At 46.6% G+C, this 17,635-nt stretch overlaps 1 protein-coding gene across 2 annotated transcripts in view; it reads left to right on the forward strand.

The window, feature by feature from the left end:
- Positions 1-17,635, forward strand: part of TRPM7 (transient receptor potential cation channel subfamily M member 7) — a 2,599,208-nt gene that overhangs the window by 450,839 nt on the left and 2,130,734 nt on the right. The gene's annotated exons all lie outside the window — the stretch shown is intronic.

Genomic DNA, 17,635 nt, shown 5'->3' on the forward strand with positions numbered 1-17,635 from the left:
CCTCAGAGAATGCGAAAGTGCTCAAGCATGGATAGAGTAGACCAATTGTAAGGAAGGAGAAAGCTACACATAACACAGCATGGTTAGTAAATGCAGATTAGAAGCTATCAGGAAGGTGTCTCTATCCAGACAGACTGAGATTAAAAGTGGGACATGGTTTTCAAATAGTGTTGCCATTAGAGATCAAGAAAACAAGTGCATGTGGTGTGCAGTATATCAATGCTCACTATTATAGTGGAAGAAACCATGAGTGAGGCTTTTATGAAGATCATACCCTGGGAAGGAAATCACTCTGAATGGCTGACAATTTTGAAATGTTTAGGGACCGGCAATTCTGAGAGTTTAGGCAATAAAAGATGAAATTCCCAGGATCACACATTGCTTAATGTGTGAAGCTGGGATTTGTGCCAACTATGCAATTTCTGCATTTGAACACTTTATCTTCTAGCTCTTACCATGTACTAAAACAATCTCATTTTATGAAACTGACTTGCAAAGTACACATTTCCAAACCTGACAATTGTTAAAACCAAAATATTACAGAAGGGTGTTACACAAAATGGGAATGATCCTAGCTTCATTCTCTCCATCATCAAGGGAAGTATACAAGTACCAGCATACCAATCAATGTGATTTAACAAATTTAATCTAGATATGTCTTTTGTACTTTTACACTTTAAATACTTCCAAAACAATGGCTTGTGAAATTGTCATTCATAAACGTGCAGAAAAACCTTTGACTTTTTCCGATGCCAACAGCATGCAAGAAGGCAAACCTCACAGTAATGCAAGAGATATTATATGATTTGACCAGGATCACTGTATCGTCTGCTGGCAAAGCCAGGATACAAGCATGAACACTTTGGTTCCACAGTCTTGAATTTGGATACTTATTCACCTCTTGGACTAATAGTTTATGCTCATCATTGAAGGGGATTGCCTAGGCTTTAGAATGCCCCATCTGAACAAAACAATTTCTAGACCTTCATCATACGAATGACATTTTCGTTTTTATAGCAACGCAAATCTGGTGCAGGAACATTGCTGATAATGGCACCTCTTATGCTGCAAAACCAAGTACATATGCAGGTATGTTTATGAACTTCAGATATAGGAAAGGTTCAGCCAGCCTTGCTGGAATGTGCTCTTCTAATCTTTCATATGAACACATATCTGTGCGATGAGTGCTTAGGACACTGAGCTAACTTCTGAACCATTGTGGCACTCAATTTATCAATATGGATTTCAACTTTGGCTATTGCACATGATCAACATAATTCCCACAGGAGGGAAAGAATGTTACATAAGTTGAGCCGTACGGAACACACAAACTATGTATTCCACAGTGAACACAGAAAGCATTACATGATTGATTGGTCAAGGCAGAATGTACTTGTCAAAGCAGACAGGCAATAGGTTTACCGCCTCAGCAGCATGCCATAAAATCTCCTGGCATGTGCTATTTAAGTCTGGTGAACAATGGAATCTTACTTTAGATCAGGCAGCCTTGTGGGGGTCCCCTTCATCCCATCAAAACGTCTCTGGCTGTGAAATACATGAGGGACCATGTCGTCCTGCATTCCACTAATTCCCAATTGCAGGCTACACATGCGACAAGTACGAGTTCTAGCTACCAGATAATCCCAGACACAAGGTTCCTGGGGAGACAAGATAAACATCAACCTGACTCTCTCAAAGTCACTGAAATGGTGGGCGGTCCTCAACATCTCGGAAAGGATGTCACTAGTATCGTGACCGATGCTTCCTTGGCGGATTGGGGAGCAAAAACCTAGGGCAACACCAGATCAAAAGCCTGTGGACTCCCGAAGAACACCCTGCACAAAAATGTCCAGGAGCTGCGAGCGGTCCATTGGGCCATGAAGTCTTTCCTTCCACTGATAAAGAATTCAGTAGTGTGAATCCTCACGGACAATACCACCACAATGTCTTACCTGCGCAAGCAAGGACAAACAAGGTCAAACACCCTGTCTCAAGAAGCTCAAACCATTTGGCACTGGTCCATTCACAAAATCGCTTTTCAAGCATTAGACCTTTCCGGGGATACACAACCAACAGGCAGACACCCTCAGCAGGGACTCTACGAAGTCCCACGAATGGCGCCTGCACGACAACCAAATATCCAAGATCTCAGCGTGGGACCAGCCTCCTCTGGACCTCTTTGCCACAAAGTGCAACAAACGGTGCATAGAATTTGCGAGCCGGATTCCGCACCCCAGCTCTCAGGGGGACACATTCTCGTTCCCATGGACCGGCATCTTCGCATATGCGTTCCTCCCGCCATTCCCGCTGATCAGGAAGACAATCTAGATGATCCGCAGATACCATTGCAAGATAATCCTTGGGGCACCGTACTGGCCCAGACAAACCTGGTTCTCTGACCTCTTTCTGCTGTCGACAGACCGCCAATCCATCTGGGGTCTCACGCCGACCTCCTATCTCAGATCAACGGTGCAATTCTGCATCACGACCCAGGCTCCCTCAAGCTGACAGCGTGTCTCCTGATCACGCCAAATTCTGCCCCCTATACATCCCGCAGGAATGGCAGCGCATACTAACAACTCCTTCAACCAGAAATTGAAAAAGTTCTGCACATGGTGCTCGCACCAGTCCAACCTTCAACCACTGGCCATACGACCACAACAGGTTCTTCCCTATCTACTGAAGCTGGCAAAGGAAGGTCTTGCGATATCCTCCGGACAAATTTGCCAGGAATTAATCCACTGGACCCACTAGAGCGATCTATGCCCACTGTCTCAACATACCTAAATTCAAACTCCTCAAAGCAGGAGGTGCCAACTTTCTAGTGCTTGCGGCCAAGGCCTGGAACAAGCTACCATCTGCACTAAGGACAGACCCTATGGTTCTATCATTCCGGAACAAAGTAAAAACCTGGCTGTTTGCACAAATCAAGTAATTCATCACCATGCACTATCGTGACTCCAGGACCCCACTACCGACTGAACATGCCCATAGTTTAAGTATGCCCCGCCTATCAGCCACCTGAGGCTTTGACACTACTATTCTAAGCTATGTATATCATGAACAAATGTACATATTGTATTTCTCGTTACTTCTGTATATTTCTGTAAATTATAATGTCTATTACTGTAAATATTATTGTATTGTACTTTACATTATTTTTGTAACCTTGTTGTACCCCAGATACCCCCGGGTTTGGTGCGCTATATAAGCAAATAAAACAAACAAATAAAAGTACACCAAAGTGTGAACAAGCCGTTTTAGGAAGTGCTTGAGCAGGCTGTCGGTGTAAAGAGGGGGGTTTCCTCTTTCTGGTGAACCTGGTTCACCAGAAAGAGGAAAACCCCCTCTTTACACCGATAGCCTGCTCAAGCACTTCCTAAAACGGCTTGTTCACACTTTTCCACCCAAGAAAAGAATTCCACCGGTGTGGAGCCTAAATCTAGTCCTAGCCGGCCTCATGAAACCCCCTTTTGAACCTCTATTTTAGGTGCACATCAAGTTTGTAACCTTGAAAGTGGCGTTCCCAATCGCCATTGCATCCTACAGACGAGTCTCTGAACTACAGGCCTTAGTGGTGGACCCTTCGTACCTCCGATTTGCGAAGGAAAAAGTAATCCTCTACACCAATCCTCACTTTATCCCCAAAGTGCCATTTGAATTCCACAGGAATGCAACAATCAACCTACCTACATTCTTTTAGAACGCCCTCACCCCCACCCATCCCCCCCGCGCAGAGGGCAATGCACTACATCGATGTAAAAAGGGCATTAAAATACTATCTGGGCTGGCCAAAATCCTTTAGAGCGCTGATACAGCTCTTTATCGCTTTTGGTCCCTCGAACAAAGAGAAAGCCATCACAAAACAGAGCATTGCAAGGTGGATATCCTTGGCGATTTCCTTCTGCTGTCAAGGAGTTCCGCCTTCTTACCTGGTTCCGGAGTTTGCCGGTGTCTTCGATCGATGCCTTATTGCGAATGCTCCTGGTCTTGAACAGAGCTGCTCGAGTCTAGTCTGGTTCCAGGTTGCGTTTGGTTCCGGGAGCGCGGAGTCCAGGAATCCGGGAGTCTGGGAAAGGCTAGAAATGCTCGGAACCAGGAAGGGGGAAAGGGTCAGGAGCGGGTAATAGCACTGGGACAAAGGAAACAATACTGCGAGCTACGAACACACGTCTGGGGCTACTCTGCAATAGCATTGAGACGCGCAGAGCCGCGGAAGGCGTGGTCTATAAATAGATCACGCCGCGTTCAGCGCATAGAGCGAGCAAGGGCTTCAGCTCTGGACGGCCATGTTGGAAGTAGTACGGAATGTAAGCCCTGTTGGGACAAGGACCAGGAGGTTCAAAAGGGGCGTGATCTGAAGTTCATGACATCTGCCATGCAAAGGCCAACAGACCACTGCAGTCTACAGCCAAGGCACATTCTAGTAGAGCCACAGCGGCCTCTGCAGCTCTCTGGTCGGGAATGCCTATCAAAGACATTTGCCAGGCAGCAACATGGGCAGTGCCTCACACATTCACTAGGCACTACTGCCTGCAACAACAAAACACGGAAGACGTGCAAATGGGACGAGCAGTCCTTCAACGGCTGTTCCAGTAAGGTAAGCCATGCAGCTTCCGGGTTTTTTTGTTGTTGTAATTACGTATGTATACTTCTGGCATAAAAATGCAAAGGTTTCAGATCTTGGTTTGCCTGGTTTTTCTCCTCCAGGCATGTATACTGCTACAAAATCTATTCACAGAATGTGAATCCATGAAAGATCCAAAGCTGGAGAAGGGAGTTGTTTCTTACCTTTAACTCCATTTCTCCAATGTTGGTATCTTTCATGGATTCACATGCACCCTCCAGCCTCCTCTACAAGGGGTTGTCCTCCAGCTGGAGTGGTTAAAATCTGAGGGGAAGTTGCTGGGGCGGAGCTATACACTCAATGCCCTATTGGTGGGGACCAAAATCACCCACAACAAAGTTGATGGGACACTCAAGGTGTCAACGTTTTTCCGTAGGAAAGTACTAAATCAAAGTTACCCGGGGATTCCCAGTCTGACGATGAGGAATATTCACAGTATGTGAATCCATGAAAGATACCAACGCTTGAGAAATGGGGGTTACAGGTAAGAAACTACTCCCGTTTGTGGAGGGGGAAGTAAATATTGCAAAGAATTGTTTAATGTGCCAGCAATGGGCTAATATTATTTTTTGGATAAAATGGAAAGTGTTTGTGCAATAAAGTCATGGCAGGAGGGTATACCAGTTGGAGAGAAGTATTTAAAGAGAGTCTCAGGGAAGGTCCATGCCCTTGAGAGTGTGAACTGTTGTATGAACTCTTATAAATATGAAAGGCAGAATCTCAAGGAAGACCCATGCTCTTGATATTGTGAACTACTGCATATGTATAAGAAAAGCCTGATTAGGAAGATATCAGGTGGCCTGCTAGTTTGGGACTTGCAAGTAAATGATGACATAATGGAAGGAGAGTCATTGGGAGGATACATGCCCTTAACATTTATAGCATATTAAAGGATAAGGGGAAACCTGAGGTAGGGAGACATTTCTCTGAGAACTGTGAATGTGCCAAGAGGGAAGAGATACCTGCTTGGGTTGTAAAGAACTTGACCATTCTTTATTTTTTAACATTGTTACAATACTACAAGGAATCTGGGGAAGGAGTCATTCCCTGGAAGTGTGAATCCTGTCCATTGTAAACCTTTTCATTGGATTTGAACTTTTGTGTTGGATTTGAACAAATGTGCACTTTGAGAAATCAAGAGATAATACCCATTACATCTTATAGTTAGTTTAGAGTATGAGGGCCAGGAGAGGTTTTAGCACACAGGACATACTTTTGTTTTGACATCTTGACACAAGACGGACCCATTCGTTTTAGTTGAAGTAGGGAAATACCACTGTGTCAGGGGGACAGGATTGTTGAAGACATTGGCCCCATACAATGCATTTTTCAAGGAGTAGCTAGGAAAAACAGACTTGATTATGTTACAATGCAATACCTTTTTCTTTCAGCTGGCCAAACCGTGAATTCTAGTACATGTTTGCAATGCGAATACACCACTAACACAAACTGAAATACTGTTGGCTCTGAATAGCTCTGTACCCTCTAATGAAACCGCTTGACCCAACCCCTCCCAACATATTCTATGCTCTATCATTACTAACTGGTCTGGCACGAACATTCTGGTACATTGCAGCTGAAGTGGTTCCAGAGGCCAAACTGCCAATCTATTCTGATACCTATATAGACATATGGTGTGATTTCTGGGGCACTGAGTCCAATGGCCTCCTCAGAAGTTGGGCGGTATCCCAGCAGAAAATGTACTGAAATACCGCCCCATGCAAACTGTGATACTGCAACTCGGTCCAGCGCTATTAGCGCCAGATCCTGAGTTGCGGGGGTCGGTAAGTCCCCATTCCCATTGGACCCAATAGGGCATTTTCGGCGCTATTAGCGTGACGCTAATAGCGCCGCAGTAATTGCACCTAAAATGGAAGTGACAAGATTTACCTCCAGCAAAAAGCTGGAGGTAAATCTCACTTTCCACCCAAACTCAGGATTGGGTGGAGCGGTAATATGGCAGTAACACTATTACCGCTGCATTTTTACCTCTCTGCCCAACCCCTGATGAGGCCCCAAATCTGGTGGGCGTTGTGCAGAATTCGCTGAACTTGCCATGCTGCAATGTGGTACAGCAGGTTGCTAGGGGTTGGTCTGTCTGCTACCCGTTTAACTTGCACAGAGGGGATGAGTCCGAATCCTGTTGGCCTGCTATCAAACCAGATATTCATTAATATTGCCTCTACTAAGACGCTTTGAAAGAGAGGGATTTCAAATTCACAGGACCCTCGAGACAGAGGGTACCAGCAATGCAGCAGTTAGACAATGCATTTAGTGAGCAGATCTCTTGCTTCACAAACCTGTGACATTTGAAGAAACCAAAGAGAGCCATTACATTGAAGAGACACTAAGGCAGGTGTCCTGCGTGTTCAGTGCTTGGCATCTGCCAGTGGGGAAAAAGACGGCAGGAAGCATGTAGCATACAGAAAGGAATTTGAAGTTGGTGCTGAAAGCAACATACACCTTTAACTCCTCATCCACTCGATACATGATGAATCTGGACAATCAATCTCACAGAGAGAACACTGGTCTCCTAATGGGTATAAATAAGAAATATTTAGGGAATACCTAATTTGCAGCAGCAATTCAAACAGATGTGAGAAGTACCAAGGGAAATATAGGCAGAGACCCAGCTTTTCCTGTTGGAGGATAAAAGGGGTTAGCCAAACCCTTAGTAATGGAGAGGATCTGCTACAAGGGCATATAGATACAGATAGATACATTACAATGTTGTTCCATGGAAAGAGGTTGAAGCGATTCAAGGCTTGTTTTCTGGTTGCAACAGATTTTCATTTGGCTCTTGAGATGGAGTTTCTCAGGTAGGTAGGGTGGTGTTGTCTTCTTTGCGGCTTTTATGTGATACAGGCAGTCTTGTAATTGATGTGGGTTTGGGGGGAAAACCAGTGAAGGTCTTTATGGTGGCATTGTTGAATTCCTTAAGTCCTGCTATAGCGCAGCTAGTGCTTTTTCAGCCACCACTAGATGGAAGCTGGGACATAGAAGAACAGTGTTGCCATAATCCACGCGGGAGAAATTTCAGGGCTTGCAGAAACTATGAGAAAAGTCCAGGATGAAATATAGGGCTTGCATTTATGAAGGACTGAGCTCTAGAACCAGCCCATCATTCTATTCTTTTCTTTGCTATGTGTGCTTGCAATAAACTGACAGTCGATGGGGAAGCCGAAAGAATTTGTGATGGATGAGATGTGAGAAAAAGCAAACCAGTTCTATATTTTGGTGCTTTTGGTCGTGGATCCCAGGAGAATGATTCCTTTCTTTGTTGGGTTGAGTTTCAGGAGGGCACTCAACATCTGGGCTTAAAAGAGTGAGAAGCAGTGTTTGAGCTGCACAATGTTAACTTAAGGAACCGTCATGAAGAGTTGTGTATCATAAGCATAATGGTGGAGTTTTATGTTGTGGTCACTCGGGAGCCTCCCCAGTGACACCATTTAGAGGTTAAAGATGACTGCGGAAAGCATAGATCCTTCTGGCATTCACAATTCACAGTATGCTTTTGGGCTTTGCACACTAGTTGAAAAGCTGGTGTCAATTAGCTAGGTAGGTTTCAAAATATTGAAAGACAGAGCTGTTGAAGTCCTTGAGGTGGAGAGAGTGTTGAGAAGTGCTTTGAGGTCAGAGATCCAACAAGATCAGCATGCAAGAGTTTGCCTTATCCACGATAAGGAATGTTTGTTGAAGACTGGGATGAAGTGTACCTCAGGATTCTTCATTTATTTTCATCTTCATCCTAGTGCATGCTTTAGAATCTGTAACTTGTGGAATATTTGTCTATGCTCTCAAACATGTCTGGCTACTATTCCACACGTTTTAGCAGTCTGCTTTGGTGGATTGCAAGTAGCCTGGATTCCATGCTAATTTGCTGGACTCTTGATTACTCTGGCCATTTGTAATGATTTTATTGATGTATCTCCTAAGAAGAGTATGATTTCCTTATGCTGGGCCATTAATGAAACATGACTTTGGTTTTCTCCTTTGTCAATTTCCCTACTGGTGTGGTCTCACATTGCATAGTTGTGCTTTCCATTTTCTTCTCTGCTATAGACTTTCCATTTTGAGTGGGATCAGCTCCATGTCGTTAGCTTCCTTGATGAGGCCTGGTTTAGGCCTCCTTTGGTGGTGCTTTCCATTTCAGAATACAATGTTCCTGTTATGTTATGTTATTTGGCATTTATATAGCGCTCTATATATAATGGTATGACCTCAAAGCGCTGGTAGATTGAACGCCCTCGTGGACCGTAGTCCAGGTCAATTGAGAGAATGAGGTGTCGTAGGGTGCACCAGTTATGTGTGCAGCTGGTGTAATTGCCTGATGGTAGCTGCATCCTAGCATTTAGGTGTGGTGTTATTGATATCAGTTTAATGTGTGCATTCTGGCGGGTGGACACCAAGACTGGGTTTTGGCTGCGTTAGGCCTGTAGGACGCTTATGTGTGCAGCTAGGCCGGTTTGTCATGGGAAATAGCTGCATTTTATTAGAATGATGAGGTGTTTATGGGGTAATGTTCATATGTGAGCAGCTAGGCCGAAATTAATCGAGGGGTATAGCTGTACTCTAAATGAGTGATGGTGTAGAGTAGAGAGTAAGCATAGTGATATGGGGGTGAGAGTTTGGTTTGAGTTATGATCTAAGACATCGGTAAGTAACATTTACAATTCTATCCAAGTATGGCACATGCTGACATTCACAATTTCATCTAAGTGTGGTACTTGTTAACATTCATAATCCTATCTATATGCGACTCAGGCTAATGTTCACGATTCCATCTAAGTGTGGCACATGCTATCATTCACAATTTCATCTAAGTGTGACACATGCTAACATTCACATCTCTATCCAGATGTAACTCAGGCTAATGTTCACCATTCCATCTAAGTGTGGCACACGCTATATCATTCACAATTCCATTTAAGTGTGGGACATGCTAACATTCACATTTCGAATGGATTGTGTCCTCCCACGTATTCCTCATCTTGGATATATTGTCTGCCAGCCTTGATCCTTCTTCAGAAAATGTTTGCCAGAGGGTGCTGTGCTTGAGGCGGCGGAGTCGTTGTCCCTCGAGGGCCGCCGTCGAATGTCGACGTCATCCATCATATAAAGGACTCGAGCCGCGCCCGTTGGTCTCAGTTCCGTTTTTCAGAGCTTCTGCTTAGTGTTTCGAAATGGCGCGTCAGTTCTCTCATTGAAAATGTCTTCATCTTCAACTCCTTCCAGACTTAAGGCGGGTTTTAAGAAATGTCTGAAGTGTGGAAGGAAGATGTCCATTACCGATCCTCACCACAACTTCCTTTGGTGCCTCCGCCCGGACCATCAGGTCGAAGAGTGCGGTTCGTGCCAGGTGATGTCGAGGAAGGCTCTTAGGGAACAGCAAGGTAAGCTAGCAGTGAGAGAGGAGTCTTAATTCTGCAAAAAGACTCGGGAGAGTCGAGTAGAAATTCTCGACACGAGTCGCTCGAGGAAATTCTCCTTCATCTAAAAAGAAAATCGAAGAAGCGACGTCAAAAATCTTCCTCTTCTTCCTCCTCGCCTGAGAGAAGATCTATTTCAGGTCCTTCTAAGTATGATTCCCCTAAAAAATGGGAGGCCTTTAGGGCTTCAATGCTAAAGAATTTTGAGAAGGCGGCCTGACCCCCTCAAAAAAGTTGCGTGAAGAGCAGGCCCCTGCCCACTCCAAGAGTGACAGAGGGAAATCTAAAACTAAACACGCAAAATCCGACAAAAAGTCGAGGGCGTCTTTGGAGGAAGATTCTCCGGCACCTCATGAGAGAGAACAAAAACCTCTGGTGCATAAATCGAGGTTGACAGAGGACAAAATGGCATTGTCGTCGAAGTCGAGCATCGACTTGACGCGCTCTTCGACGATTACACCGAAGCCATTACCCAAGATGGCGTCGGTACCTTCGGCCAGTGTCGAAGCCTCCCTCGACGACATCGAAGCCTTCCTCGATGACCTTGAGAATTTCCTCGAATATATCGAAGACAGCGTCTATTCCATCAACGACTTCGACGAGAAAATCTTTAATACCAATACCCACAGCAACACCTATGGCTAAATCTAGATCAATGCCACCAGCTTTACCAGATAAAATCTTCCATCCTCAGCCCCGGCAGGAATTCTTTAGATCCATGTCGTCTATCTTTGAGGAACACTCCTCTGATGAGGATATTACATCAGCTGGTGTTAAATTGTCCCGGGAGGATAGCTCAGTGGCAACGTGCGCGCCTTGGAAACAAGACGACACGGAGCAACACAGGTTCGATCCCCGGGTCCGCGCTTAGAAACCTCTGGATGTTTAAGCGCGTTATAAATATGCAACTAAGAGGAAAAAAAACAATTACATACTAAAAAACAAACAATTCCTGTAACAGCGCCTCGATGCCCGCGGGCTGTGTGAGCGCTTTAAAAATGCAAAAATAAATAAAGAACTAATAGACCCAAATACCAAAATAGCTGACCTTTAGGACTGCCTTCAATCGGCCATTGGCCTAGATACCTCCCTGAGGTAGAATTTGAAAGACCAGACCCTAAAGACCATGCAGAATCTGGTTATAGGAACCTCATGGGAAGGGTCATCAACTTCATGGGATGGAAGACAGTGTCCCCGAATTACGACCAGGATGACATGATGGATATTATTGATGATGGGCCACAAAAGGACCCGAACCTTCCTTTGCACAAAGCTCTGCAAAAAAGAGTAATAGCGAATTGGGAAAACCCAGAATCTTTACCAGCTGTCAGTAAAACATGTGTGGGAAAGTACAGACCTTCATCTTCAGATCCAGAATATCTGTCTAAGCATCCCTCACCTGAGAGCTTGGTGATTCAAGCTGCGACTGCAAATAGGCAATTAGCTTATCCTTCCATGCCACCTGACAGGGACGACAAGAAGATTGATGCTTGGGCGAGAAAAGTCTTTACTTCGGGCAGTATGGCCCTGAAATCTACTAATGTAACTGTACTTTAGCTAGATTTACATACACCTTGTGGGACTGTTTGAACGCAGCGACTGAACACATCCCGGAGAGTGAGGAATGGGATGGTTTCCTGGCGATAGTAAGGGATGGAAAGGACGCTATGGAGGAGTGCCTCATGTCAGGACTCGAACACTGCTGATAGTGTGAGCAGGTCCATGGCGTCTAGCACGGTTTTACGCAGATTTGCTTGGCTGAGGAAATCTGGTTTTGCATCTGATGTACAGTCCAGGTTACTCAATATTCCCTTTGACGGCTTGAGGCTGTTCAGCAGCAAGGCGGAAGAGAGTTTGGAGAAGCTGCAGACGTCGAAAGCGGCAGCTAAATCACTCAGCGCCGCTATAAAACAGCCCCAACAACATTCATACGCAGGGTCATCTTCCTGGAGAAACCGTCCTTTTTGTTTCTACTCCTTTTTTGGAAGAGAGAACGGGCAGGTCAGTCAAAGAGATCAACAGACAAGACCCCCTCATGGTGCAAAGGGAAAAGGTGCTAGATCAGCCCCAGCAGCGGCTACTTCCTTCTCAGCCGCTTCTGTAGCCACTGCAAAGCCACTCTGAGGTCTTTACCCACAAAACCCCGGTGGGAGGCAGGATCACTCGGTATCTGGACGAATGGCGGGGCATTACTTCGGATGCCTGGCCGCTAGCGATAGTGACCCATGTTTACTGCCTTCCTTTTCATCAAAGACTTCAAGATAATCCACCAGGAGCCAGCTGTGTCAAAATTCCAGACCCGCTCCTTTTCCAGGAGATTTCAACCCTGCTAGAGAAAGTTGCAATAGAACATGTAACTGTCATGTACCTGTAGCGGAGAGGAACAAGGGTTGGTATTCCCCTTATTTTCTCATCCCCAAGAATGACAGAGGATTGAGACCCATCTTGGACTCCAGAAATTTGAACAAATTCCTTAGGAAAGACAAGTTCAAGATGGTGACCCTTTCTCAGATCCTTCAACTTCAGGACTGGCTGGTATCATTGGACCTACAGGATTCTTACTTTCATGTGCCAATCCATTTCAAGCACAGAAAGTACCCGAGGTTCGCAGTTGGTGGATCTCACTATCAGTTTCGAGTTCTGCCATTTGGGCTGACCTCTGCCCCGAGGGTTTTCACCAAGCTGATGGCGGTAGTGGCAGCGAGTCTCAGGAGAAGGGGGATTTACATCTACCCTTACCTAGATGATTGGCTAATCAGGGCAAGTTCACCCGAACGAGCCTGGGAACATCTAACCGTGACCTGTCACTTCCTGCACAAGCTGGGCTTCTCCCTCAATTACAAGAAGTCACAAATGATTCCAAGCCAAAGACTACAATTCATCGGAGCTGTCCTGGATACAACCTCAGGGAAAGCCTTGCCTCCCGAGGAGAAAGCTCACCACATTCTGCAGATGGTAAGAAGGTTTCAAAATGCCCAACATCTGACGGCTTTCGAGTTTCTAAGTTTGCTAGGCCTCATGTCATCGTGCATCTTTCTGGTGCCAGAGGCCAGGTTGAGGATGCGATCCCTTGAATGGGCCCTCAGGACTCAATGGTCCCAGTTTTCTGGCGAGATGACAGATCTTTTGCAAGTCCCGGCCATAGTGGCCCAAAATCTTCTATGGTGGGTTTGCAAGGAAAATATCCTCAAGGGAGAACCTTTTTGGCAACCATGGCCGGAGATAACAGTAGTGACCGACGCCTCATTCACAGGGTGGGGAGCCCATACCAACGATCTGACAATCAGCGGTTGTTGGTCTCCATCGGTGCACATCAACCTTTTAGAGCTGAGGGCAATCACACTAGCGCTGAAGGCCTTTCTACCCTCTGTACGGGGAAAGAATGTCCTGATAATGTCATGATTCCTGCCCCTCATGTCCCCAGCCCTCCAAGATGTCAGGCTGGAGCCAGGCCACGATCACCTACAAGGGCCTCTCCATCCCTCCAAAGACCCACTTGGAGTCAGACTTGGCGCTTGTTGCACCAGACTCACTCACTCCCATAGGATAACATTGGGGATTCGACTTGGAGTGCATTGATGGGGACAAGATGGATGTCCTTCACATATTTCGGTACCCAGAACTGCATGTACAGTCTAGTCTTTTGGGTGTGGTTCAGCCCAGAGACATCTGGGATACCCAGAGACTATTTAAGCCACGCCCAGGCTGAGAAACATGCTTTGTGTTTTCTGCACCTGCAGCTTGACACTCGCCGTGTTCGGATCTGTCTCCAGTAGGCCTGCATCTTTCTTCTGTGCTCAGCTCCTGCAAGAACAAGAACACCGTTAGGAACAGTCTTACCTTGCGGTGCTTCTGCCCATCATTCATCGCTCCTTCTGTTCTGCGGGTATCTTTGGCGGTGTCATTCCCATCCCGGCACGCCGCTTCCTAAGGGAAAAGAACAGAAAAAAGGCATTAGTAAGCATTCAGCAAATCTTCGCTTATTTTTAAAGACGGTACGAGCTTCAAACGCTTACCTGAATCCCTGCCGCTCTGGGGGAACTCTGTCTCCGGAACTCATCCATCTGCAAGAAGGAAAAGATACTCCAGGTTAGCGTGGAAACATCTAGAGGCGCTACATACCGCGCTTACTCACTGCATTTCTTCTTCATAACCGGCATCCACGCTGAAAACGTCGCGGCACCTAAAAGACACAAAAATAACTCAGTTCAATACAAATACGAAAGGGTTGCATTGCGCTCTCACTCACCTTCAGCGCTACTCATCTCAGCTGCACGTCGCCATCCCCGGACGCCGGCCATCATCTATGGAAGGAAAGGAACGAAGTTAGAGAACTGTTCAAAATACTTCATTTTCATTATACTTACCTGTCGGACTCTTGCCAGTGAATTTACTAGGCAGCAACGAGCCCGCATCAATCAACGCGCCCCTGCGCTGAAAGCAGGACGGAGAGCACACTTTCCAAGAAAACAAGGTGAGCTGTGGATCAAAAGGAAGGGTTGGACCCCGGGGAAGAAGAGGTTCAAGCAAACAAAGACAATAGGGAGTTAAACTCTACCAATCCTGTGTTTCAGGCCCAGTCTCCAGTCGAGTAGACTCCAGGGAAGGGTTCGAGGTTGTAAGAGGTCATAACAGGCTGAGTGACATCCCCGTGGATACCAGGTGAGCGTTACAGATAATGACGGACAACATAGTCCCTATATACTTCCTATGTTATGTTTCCAGACCTTACCTGATTTTCTTGTACTCCTACGTCCCGTCCCCTTTCCTCCATACTTATGGGACATTCCTCCTCCTGTGGGACGGGACCAGAGCACTTTGTAAAAAGCATCAAATGTTTCAAAAATGTTTCCTTCCTCTCTTTTTACGCAGGGTACCGCACACGGCCGTAACCCCGCCCTCGTTGGCTGCGCCCAGCGCATCGCCCATCAGTCCTTTTCTCCACTCAATCGGGACTGGACGCACTTGCATCTTCGGAAGATTTTTTCCTTCCAGTGTCGTCCTCTCCTGCTCCGGTTTAGAGGTCGCGAGTTTGTCTATGCCGTTTCAGTTAGATTTTCCTACCTGTTCATGTCGACACCTCGGCCCGCGGCCTCATGCTTGGCGTGGACACATCTCGTCAGGCTTGGCTGCACGCCACCAAGTTCTTCAAGGAGGTGCAGGATAAGGTTTTGGAACTGCCCCTTGACGGCAAGGAGCTTTTTCATTTCTCAACGGACGTTGAGCTGACCAAAACTAAGGATAGCACTCAGACTGCCAAGTATTTGTCGGTCCTGGTGAAAATGCCTTTCAGGGCACAGACAAAGTCCTCACAGCCTCAGACTTCCTCTGGTTTCAGGGGTTTTCTGGACCGAAGTCCCGTAGGGTTGATACCCCATCAGGAAATTCCCGCTGAAGGCAGCAACATAGTTGACTTTTCTCCCGTTCCTCAGCCTCCTCTTCAGGTGGCGCCGCCACCGAAAACCAGCTAAATGAAGTTTCTCTGCGCTCGCACGAGACACCGGTGGGAGGACACATTGCATCTCATTGGGAGGCATGGCAGACCATCACCGAGGACCGGTGGGTCTTGTCATTCGTTCGGGCGGGCTTCCACTTTCCCCTTCCCCCTAGCCCACCCATCAATCCTCCCTTCCAGCAGTCGGGGTCGCCTTCCCTCAGAGCCGAGATTTAGAAGTTGCTGGATCTCAAGGCGGTGGAACCTGTTCCCCTAGGGTAGCGAGGGGAGGGCTTCTATTCCCAGCTGTTTACGGTGCCCAGATCCAACCAGGTTGGCCTGTGCACCATCCTAGACCTTTCCCTGTTCAATCTCTCTCTACCCCAAGAGAAATTCAAGATGATCATGCCCTGTCAGATAAAGTCCTCTTTGCAGAAGGGCGATTGGCTCAGCTTGGTGGACCTCCAGGATGCGTATATGCATATCCTGATCTGGAATCCACATCGGAGATACCTACGTTTTTCTGTGGGAGAGGAGGACTTCCAGTTCCGAGTGCTCCCTTTTGGACTCAGCTCGGCACCGCGTGTCTTTACGAAGATGTCGGTTATCACAGCTTATCTTCGGCTTCAGGGTATCCACGTGTATCCGTATTTGGACGATTGGCTGCTGCACAGTCCTTCTCCTTTGAAAGCCTTGAGCAACCTTAAGTCTCTCCTCCAGCTCCTGGTCCACCTTGGGCTGTCGGTGAACTGGTGGATATCCTCAATGACAGTCTCTGACCTGATTTTCCTGGGTTTTCATTGGAACACGATCGACTGCAGAGTATACCTGAATGGGGACAGAATGGCGGATCTGGTGGCCACGTGTCAGGTCTTTGCGCAGTCGGAGAGCATGTCGGCCTGATGGTTCTAGAGGCTTCTTTCGGTGGGCGCAGCGTTTCAGGACCCTGCTCCGCTGGTAACAGTCACAACGGACTCTTCCCTTCTGGGGTGGGGTGTGACGTTGGGCCTTCAAGTTTCCGATCTCTTGTCGCCCCAAGACAAGCTCCTTCATATAAATCACCTGGAGCTTCTGGCGTTCTTCCTGGCGCGTAAGGCGTTCAGGCCGGTCATTGTCAACCAAGTGGTCCGTGTCCGCACGGACAATGTGGTGTCCATGTTGTACATCAACAAGCAGGGGGGTACCAAGTCCCCTCCTCTTGTGGATCTTGCCATCAGATTTGGGAATGGGCGGTGCAGCATGGCATCTGGCTTGTGGCTGTGCACAACCCAGGCCTGCAGAAAGTTACTGCGGATGCCCTCAGCCGACCAACGATGGTCGCAAGTTTTGACCACCTCTGTCGAACCAAAAGGAGGAGTTGGACTCAAGGACTTCATTTTAAAAGTGTTTATTTAAATTAAATGGAAAAGTGCCCATTTTTCCTTATCGCTAAGAGGGCCTGCCCCTGCCTATAAACCAAGTTAAAGGTGCTTATCATATGTCAAAACAAAATGAGTCCTCAGTTCAGAAACCTATTTACTATCTGGCCCTAGCGATTTAGGAATAAAACAACATAAATGTAAGCCAACACAATATCCTCTTAGTTCAGGCTTCGCCCGGCCAATGTTACTTGGATCTCTCTTGGGGTATTGGTCATAGTTCAAAACAATGTTCTTCTCAATTTACCGGACAAAGGGGTTCAGCTCTATGTTTCGGCTCCTCAAGAAAAGTTGTAAGTATTTATACAAATTAAATGTCTCGTTCTATGAGTGGAGGGGTGGTTCCCTTAGTCCTTCTTCACCAACTTGTTTGTTTCCTTTCCATTAGTTTTATGTTTTGGACATACTCATTTAATCATGCAGGTTCCCTTCACCTCACAGATTGAAAAATGTCACTTGATTCTCTAGAGCTCTCCAGACCCCTGTATCTTTGGCCTCTGCCAACCTTCACCATTTTGGAATTCTAGGGCTCCCATAATTCTTATTGTCCTTTTCTCTCTCCTCTTTGTTCCGCTCGCCTCTGTCAACCCTTTAACCTTAGCTGTTGGGTGTGCTCCAGTGGGGTGGCGTCTCAGTGGGGAAGTGGCCGTACTCCTAAGTCGCGTTCCCTTTCCTCCATACTGTGTTTTTTCACTCTGCCCACTGGCACCACACCCCAGTCCTCTTT

This window comes from Ambystoma mexicanum, chromosome 11 (assembly GCF_040938575.1).
Source record: "Ambystoma mexicanum isolate Mex_15411 chromosome 11, UKY_AmexF1_1, whole genome shotgun sequence".
NCBI lineage: Eukaryota > Metazoa > Chordata > Amphibia > Caudata > Ambystomatidae > Ambystoma > Ambystoma mexicanum.